Below are 7,420 nucleotides of genomic sequence, written 5' to 3' on the forward strand. Positions count from 1 at the left end.
CCCAATTATGGATGTTGTGGGATCATGTATAATTTAGGGGTAGAGAACCTTGTTCATCTTGAGGAAGAAGAAGAAGAAGAGTTTGGATTTGATATCCTGCCTTTCACTCCCTTTAAGGAGTCTCAAAGCGGCTAACATTCTCCTTTCCCTTCCTCCCCCACAACAAACACTCTGTGAGGTGAGTGGGGCTGAGAGACTTCAAAGAAGTGTGACTGGCCCAAGGTCACCCAGCAGCTGCAGGTGGAGGAGCGGAGACGCGAACCCAGTTCCCCAGATTACGAGACTACCGCTCTTAACCACTACACCACACTGGCTCTCCAGTGTGGGCCGCAAGGGGAACCTTTCAGAGGCCACATCCCAGTGGTGCACGGGGCCAATCTGTGTGTCTCTTACCTTTGTACACTAGGCTACATTTCAGAGAGGCAAAAAGATTCCTGCATTGCAGGGGGACTTGTCAGCCATGGTCAGGAAAGCGTTCTTCCCGAGACTGGTTATAACCTGTTAAAGGGTTATAATTATGGTCCTCAGCACGATACATCTGTTTGAGGATGCACATGTGTCAAATGAGAAGTGACTTTAAGCACATGATTCAGAAACACAAACTGGCCACCTATTTCCATTTACCCAAAGGCAGCTATGATCTAAATTGGGAGAGCAGCACAGAGCAGAAAGAGTTCAACCCATCTTCTGCTGCACCTCAGCCCTGATTTGGGTTGGGGCTCCTGTAGCTGCTTTTTGTAAAGAAAGAATTGTGAGGAGTCCAAGCACAATTTTATTTTAAAAATGTTGTGCTTCCAAAAGTAAAATGGATTAAATGTCCTGGAGAGATTGCAATTCTTTTGTGTCAACAAGAGAATGTGAGTTGGGGGGCGGGCGGGCTCTTTTTTCTAGAAGCCCTGCTTTTGGTGTATGAAAGTTTGGAACTAATGAAGCTTTTTCCATCATGTGTATAAATGGTGAGGAAAACTTCATCTGTCTGAACTTAATGTGAAGCAATACTGCATGCTCAAGGCCCTGAAATCAAGATATACTATGTCCACAGCATTCCCCTGATCCACCAAGCTTGTACAACAAAAGAAATGAGATTTGTCTGGTGTGACTTGTCTTTGAGAAACCCATACTGGGTCTTAGGAATCACAGCATCCTTTTCTAAGTGCTCACAGACCTGCTGGGCTGCTGCTGCGCCACGCTTGGGACAAGGGGGGTTTGGGAGGGTGGGGGCTGCCCCCTATCTTGGGTTGGAGGGATTGGGCAGCAGGCTGCTCCTTCTCTTGGTGTGAGGAGGGTTTGGAGGCTGTCCTTTCTATTTGGGGTGACACGAGTGCTGCTCCTTCTGTTGGGAGGGGTGTTCCTGGGGGAAGCTGCCCCCTTCTCTCATGGCGGGGGGACCTGGGAAGGGGAGAGAGTCGGAAGGAGCTGCCTGGCCTCAGGGTCTTCCAAGCACACTCTGGGCTGAAAGGGAGAGAAAAAGAGAGAGACGCTCCATTCATACATGAAATTATTTCTGTACTGCTTTGTCTCTCTCACACACATTCATTCTTGGAAGATGTTTACAGCAATCCAAGCCATAGAAGGATTAAAGACAGACATGCATTAACCCTTTGTGGAGGGCTGTGTCATCCTCTTGTCATGAATATAATGCAGGGGGAGAAGTGCATGCTTACAAGTATACAGAACACAGTCACATACCCCGAATGAAAGTGTTACAGAAAAATGGCAGTTGCCCTTTGAATTTTAAACTCCCTTCGGAAACAGCCTCTTCTATAGGGAAAACAGTGTAAGTAGCAGGCCGGGCTCTGCAAAAGGGCTTGTCCACACCTCAGCCATCAAACAGCAGGGGGCAAAGCAGAGACACACACCTTGTGGAAGTTGTTATTATTAAATGTATTTATTAAAGGTATACGGTAAAGGTAAAGGTACCCCTGCCCGTACGGGCCAGTCTTGCCAGACTCTAGGGTTGTGCGCCCATCTCACTCAAGAGGCCGGGGGCCAGCGCTGTCCGAAGACACTTCCGGGTCACGTGGCCAGCGTGACATTGCTGCTCTGGCGAGCCAGAGCTGCACACGGAAACGCCGTTTACCTTCCCGCTAGTAAGCGGTCCCTATTTATCTACTTGCACCCGGAGGTGCTTTCGAACTGCTAGGTTGGCAGGCGCTGGGACCGAACAGCGGGAGCGCACCCCGCCGGGGGGATTCGAACCGCCGACCTTTCGATCGGCAAGCCCTAGGCACTGAGGCTTTAACCCACAGCGCCACCCGCGTTCCTTATTAAAGGTATATACTGCCCTTAAACCACAGATCACGGGGCGTTGATGACATAAAAATGCAATGTAAAAACACAAAATACATGAGAACAGCAAGAACAAAAAATAAACCAATAATCCACCCCCATATAATAATGTTATTAATTAAGGCCTATAAACTCTCTTTTATGAATAAAAACACTTTAAATGTTTTTAAACATTTTAAATAAAATTTTTTTATAACAAAATGCCTAAAGAAGGTTATCTACTCATAAATATAGGACTATGTGAACATATAGGACTTGTGTCTCTACAGTGGAGGCTGGGGACGTATGGCAGCCACATGACCGTCAAAATCAGGCCCATTTTCATCTGAAAAATGTATAAAACCAGACTTTTAAACACAACACCGTAGTCCCCACACAATGACGCCCACAAAAATCAAGTTGTAGTGTTTTGTGCCCTCTGGAACTTGAGTTTACTTGCTTTTAGCACCTCGTTTACCGGGCTTTGAGAAAGTGCCCCCTCAGCTCAGCGCCCAGTTCCTGCACATCTCTTGCACAGACCTAAATCCACCCCTGTGATGAGGAAGAACAAGTAAATAAGGTGGTGCTTTCTCTGAATTCTCAGCCTACGTATTGTGAATGCTCACACCCAGATCTGATTCTGAGCTGAAGAGAAGGGAACAGAGGAGCTGCAACCTGGTTCTGTGTTGGAAAGCAAATGGGGTTTCAAGAAATAAGGACATCCAAAAGAAAAGTGGGACATTTCAGGATCAAATCAGAAACCAGGGTGGCTTCTGTAAATCAGGGACTGTCCCTGGAAAATAGGGACACTTGGAGGGTCTGGATACACAGGGCTTTGTGAGTGTGGGGGGAAACTGGCTTAATGTACAAAGGTGGAATTTACATTCATTGCTCATTTGCCTCAGTCACTGCTATCTAATGGTTTGAGGTCTCCAAAAGGTTGCCCAGAATGGAGTCAGGTGGAGAGGCCCAGAGTTTCCCTATCCCTGGTGTAGTGGATCGTGAAGTCAGAAGACCCTTCACTCTGCCATTTTGATTGGAGAAATGTTGGAGGGTCTGAGTATGCCCCGTCCAGACAAGTGAGATGCATCCCTGGTGGACACTTTCTGACTATGCCTCGTTCTGACAAGTGAGATGCATCTCTGGTGGACACTTTCCAACCATCAGGCAGAAACAGTAGGGGGAGAAGGAGGGCCAGTGACTGGTGTGGCTCTGAGGAAAGGGGCTGTGGCCTGGGAAGAGTTCTGAGGGCCAGAGAGAGGGAGGTCTGGGGGGCTGTGTCTGGCCTGAGGGTCTCCACTCCTGTTCTGGATGGAGGGAACTCTTTGGGAACCAAGGCTTTGCCATCCTCCCAGCAATGTGTCCAGCATGTCCTTGGCAAAAACGCAAGCAGCCTGTAGTTTGAGAGTGGTGCAGGCTGAGGATCAGAAAGCTTAGCTGGAGCTGGTAAGAGTTTGGGGCTGACTGCTGTCAGAGGCACATTTAGGGAAGCACAGCCAGTTCTGTTGCACTGGGTGTGAAGCCTTGGGGGTGCCACTTGGGGCTTTGCAACTGTGATTTAGAATGGATCACAAGAGATGGAGTGGTACCAAAAGTATGTGTTGCAAGGGGACCGCTGAAATTTGAGACTCCAAGGTCTGCCACTAAAAAGTGGTTGTGGCTCAGGTGGCAGGAATAAGGTTCAGTTCCAGGCATCTCCAGGCAGGAATGGGAATGTCCCCAGTTAATGTAGACAATACTGAGCTTGACGGATCAAAGAGTCAGACTCAGTTGGAGGCGGCTTCTGATGTTCCTGTGCCGGTTTGTAAATAAATACAACTTTTGTAAAATGTCAGAAGGCTCCAGTAACCTCATTCCAAAGGAAACCAAGCCAGGTGACCATTGCCCCCCTGAAATTTATGCACTTGCAGAATAAGGACTCGTGTAACAACAGCATATTTCTGTTTTAGAAATCAGACATGTGGGCAAACCTTAAATGGTAGATCTGGAGATTCCCTTGCCCCCAGTTAGAAGCTCAAGCTCATTATCTCCCGTGCACACCACCCACTTGCTGGGGGTTGGACTAGATGACCCTCGTGGTCCCTTCCAACTCTGCAATTTGATGATTCTGCAAAGGCACTCATTCCTTTGCCCCGTTTGTTGATCTGCTTGCCCAGGCACATCACAAAGCCAGCCAAGGTTACCAAGCAGCAAATCAATACTTCCTGTGGAGTAGCCATAAAAATATTAGAGTGCTTAAGTGCTGAAATACCAAAGTCCTTAATAAAAATGCAACAAGACACCAACAAGAATCTTAATGAGGTATCATTCCACTGGAGAACATCTAAAACTTTAGAGCGATTATGCAGATTTCGGGGTGTGTTCCCCCCACCCAGTGCACAAATGAGAGCTTCAGAAAGGATTGTGCAATAAACAAACAAATGAATAAATACTCTTTAAAATATGCTGCATATTGAATGTGGAGCTATTTATTTATATTTTATTTATTGTATTCATAGTCCACCTTTTCTTCCAAAGAGCTCAAGAGGAATGTTAGGCATCTGAAAGCAGCCACCTGTATTGGGAAGTTTTTAATGTCTGACATCCTATTATGTTTTTATATATGCTGGAAGCACACAGAGTGGCTGGGAAAACCCAGCCAGATGGGTGGGGTATAAATAATAAAATTAGTATTATGATGCTGTTAGGCAGTGACTACCCAATGTCACCCAATGAGCTTCAGTAGCCAAGTGGGGATTTGAACCCTGGTCTCCCAGGTCCTAGTCCAACACTCTAACCACTACACCACACTGGCTCTCAGTGTGGCACCACCCAGAAATAGCCGTGAAGTGTTGGTAGGTTTGTGGTGAGGAGGAGCCCTGAACTTTGCAGAAGTACAAAAATATTTAGGAGGCAGGAAATCATGCAGTGCTGACTGCCTTTTTTGTGGGGGGAGTGGGGGGGACGGACGACAGAAAACCAGAGAGCCAGGGAATAGAATGGAACCCTGAATAAGTTTACTTGGTACGGCATCATCATCATCATCATCATCATCATCATCATTATCATCATTATTATTTCCTTTAGGAATTACTTCCCACAAGACATCCCAAAGCAGCTGACAATATAATAACTTGGGATTGTATCCAATGGTAGTCCTACTCAAAACAGACCCATTGAAAGTTCATTAATTTCAATGGGTCTACTCTTAGCAACACTAGCATTGGATACAACCGATACATAAAAAAGTTCTGTATACAAATACAATACAAACACCTAATTTTCAAAAATCAGTTTAAAACAGCAACAACACATACATAAAAATCCATTCAAATCCTAAGCAGATACCACATGGGATAACATTTTTAGAAGGCTTATTTTTCAACAAGAGGAAACTCTCCAGCGGACGTCAGAAAGGCAAGGGAGAAGGAGCCTGTCTGACATACAGTAAGACAGGGCTATGGCTGCTGGAAACGTTTTTTACATGGTAGGGCTGCAGTTTTTAACCTGGTGGTTTTCGTCACGATAGGGCTTGTGCAACACTTAGTTTAGGGAAAAGTGCCATGACACATGTGCTAAGGGGAGATGATCACGTAAGGAAACATTGGGGAAATGGAACAAAGTGTTGTCTGAATGCGGCCCCAGTGCACAATGGATGTCCTGATGGGATGATGTGTGGGAATGTTGAGGACAATAGGAGAGGATATATTGATTAATATTATCCTTCCTCACACTAGTGAGCTTGTAGCAGAGCACGTTCCCATGTACATAGAAGGAAGCTAGTTGATTGGATTCCTGAGAATCACTTGAGTTAAGCAACCCATTCTGGTTTGCCCAGTTGGGATTTGTTCATGGTAAATCCCCCTTTGTTCCTTTTTAAAAGAATAGCGACACAGTAATCTTCTTTTAAAGTAATGATAAACTTTACTCACATTCAGTCCACAGTGTGGTCCTGAAGGCAGGCTTTAGCTTGCAGTTACAGATACAGAGCAAAGTGTGAGTTCATCCTCTTGTGAGGAATGAGCCCATGCGCTGCTGGCTGAGAGCAAAAAAGCATCAAGATAGTACAAGAGGAAGAGCATCAAGAGAGAGATGGCTGCGTGACCAGGCCCAGACTCCAAAGGGGTCCTCGGTCAGCATATTCACAATCATTTTGTCTTTATATGCAAGATACGGTTCAAGCCTTGAAATAAAATTATCTGTCAGCATAACTTTTGTGAAAATTATTTATATAGTTACTTATTTATAAGACTTCACTTTCATATGCTGCAAACCGCTTTAAGATTCTTCTTAAAAACTATAAAGCGGTATAGAAATTAAATTAAATTAAATCTATCTATCTATCTGGTCACATACGTGGGGGGGGGGGATGCTCCAGAGTCAAGCATGTCTAAAGTCCGTTTCGGGGGCCTAATCTGGCCCACTGGTCGGTTTAATCTGGCCCCTGTGGCAGTTTATTTTCTGGGATAAAATCCTAAAAAAAACCTCGACAACTTCAATCCTAAAAAAAAACCTTGACAACTTCAATCCTAAAAATAACTTTGGTTGGCCCTTTGGTCAGCCCTCATGGCCCTTCACTTCATCAACTCTGACCCTCTTTGAAAAAAGCTTGGACACCACTGCGAGACCAGGTGTGACAAGAAGAGCTCCTGGCTGGAGCAACATTCCCCTGTGTGTCCGCTCTGGGCAAACAGGAAATGTTGTATTTGACAGCTTTTGTAATGTTACATCCCACATGATGAAACAGACAGGATGGCCTTTCCTGCAGAACGCTGTGATAACAGAGATGATCTTTTACGCATTCTGGCTCCAAACTGTACTGGAACAATAACACCTTTATGCAGCACTGTAAATGTGAACTCTCAATTGTTTTCTTGTGAGAATAGATATATCCCTTAGAACTTAGATTCCAACATTTCTGCTTCGTGGCCAAGGCAGAGGGGGATCAGAAAGGCTCCACTGTGGTCAGGTGGATGTGGCACCCCAAAGTGATTTGATTTCTAGCTCTTCAGCAAGGGGACAGGAGCCTTCCCTGGACGGGACAGAAGACCCAGGCTTTCCAAGATGCTTATTTTCTTGCTACTTCAGCTATTGGGAACACCCATCATTAAATGAATCGTTTTTCAAAAAACTGTTTAAGCCTTAACTGTTTTGAATGCAATGCATATTAAAT

General features: G+C 45.4%; 1 long non-coding RNA gene across 1 annotated transcript; it reads left to right on the plus strand.

Moving 5' to 3' along the window:
• The first annotated feature begins 1,007 nt into the window (after window positions 1-1,007).
• On the plus strand, window positions 1,008-2,401 carry LOC310664294. Its single transcript, XR_014504874.1, has 2 exons — window positions 1,008-1,897; window positions 2,274-2,401. It is a non-coding gene; the product is annotated as an uncharacterized lncRNA (long non-coding RNA).
• The last annotated feature ends 5,019 nt before the right edge of the window (window positions 2,402-7,420 follow it).

This window comes from Podarcis tiliguerta (assembly GCF_965153285.1).
Source record: "Podarcis tiliguerta genome assembly, chromosome: 14".
NCBI classification, from domain to species: Eukaryota; Metazoa; Chordata; class Lepidosauria; order Squamata; family Lacertidae; genus Podarcis; species Podarcis tiliguerta.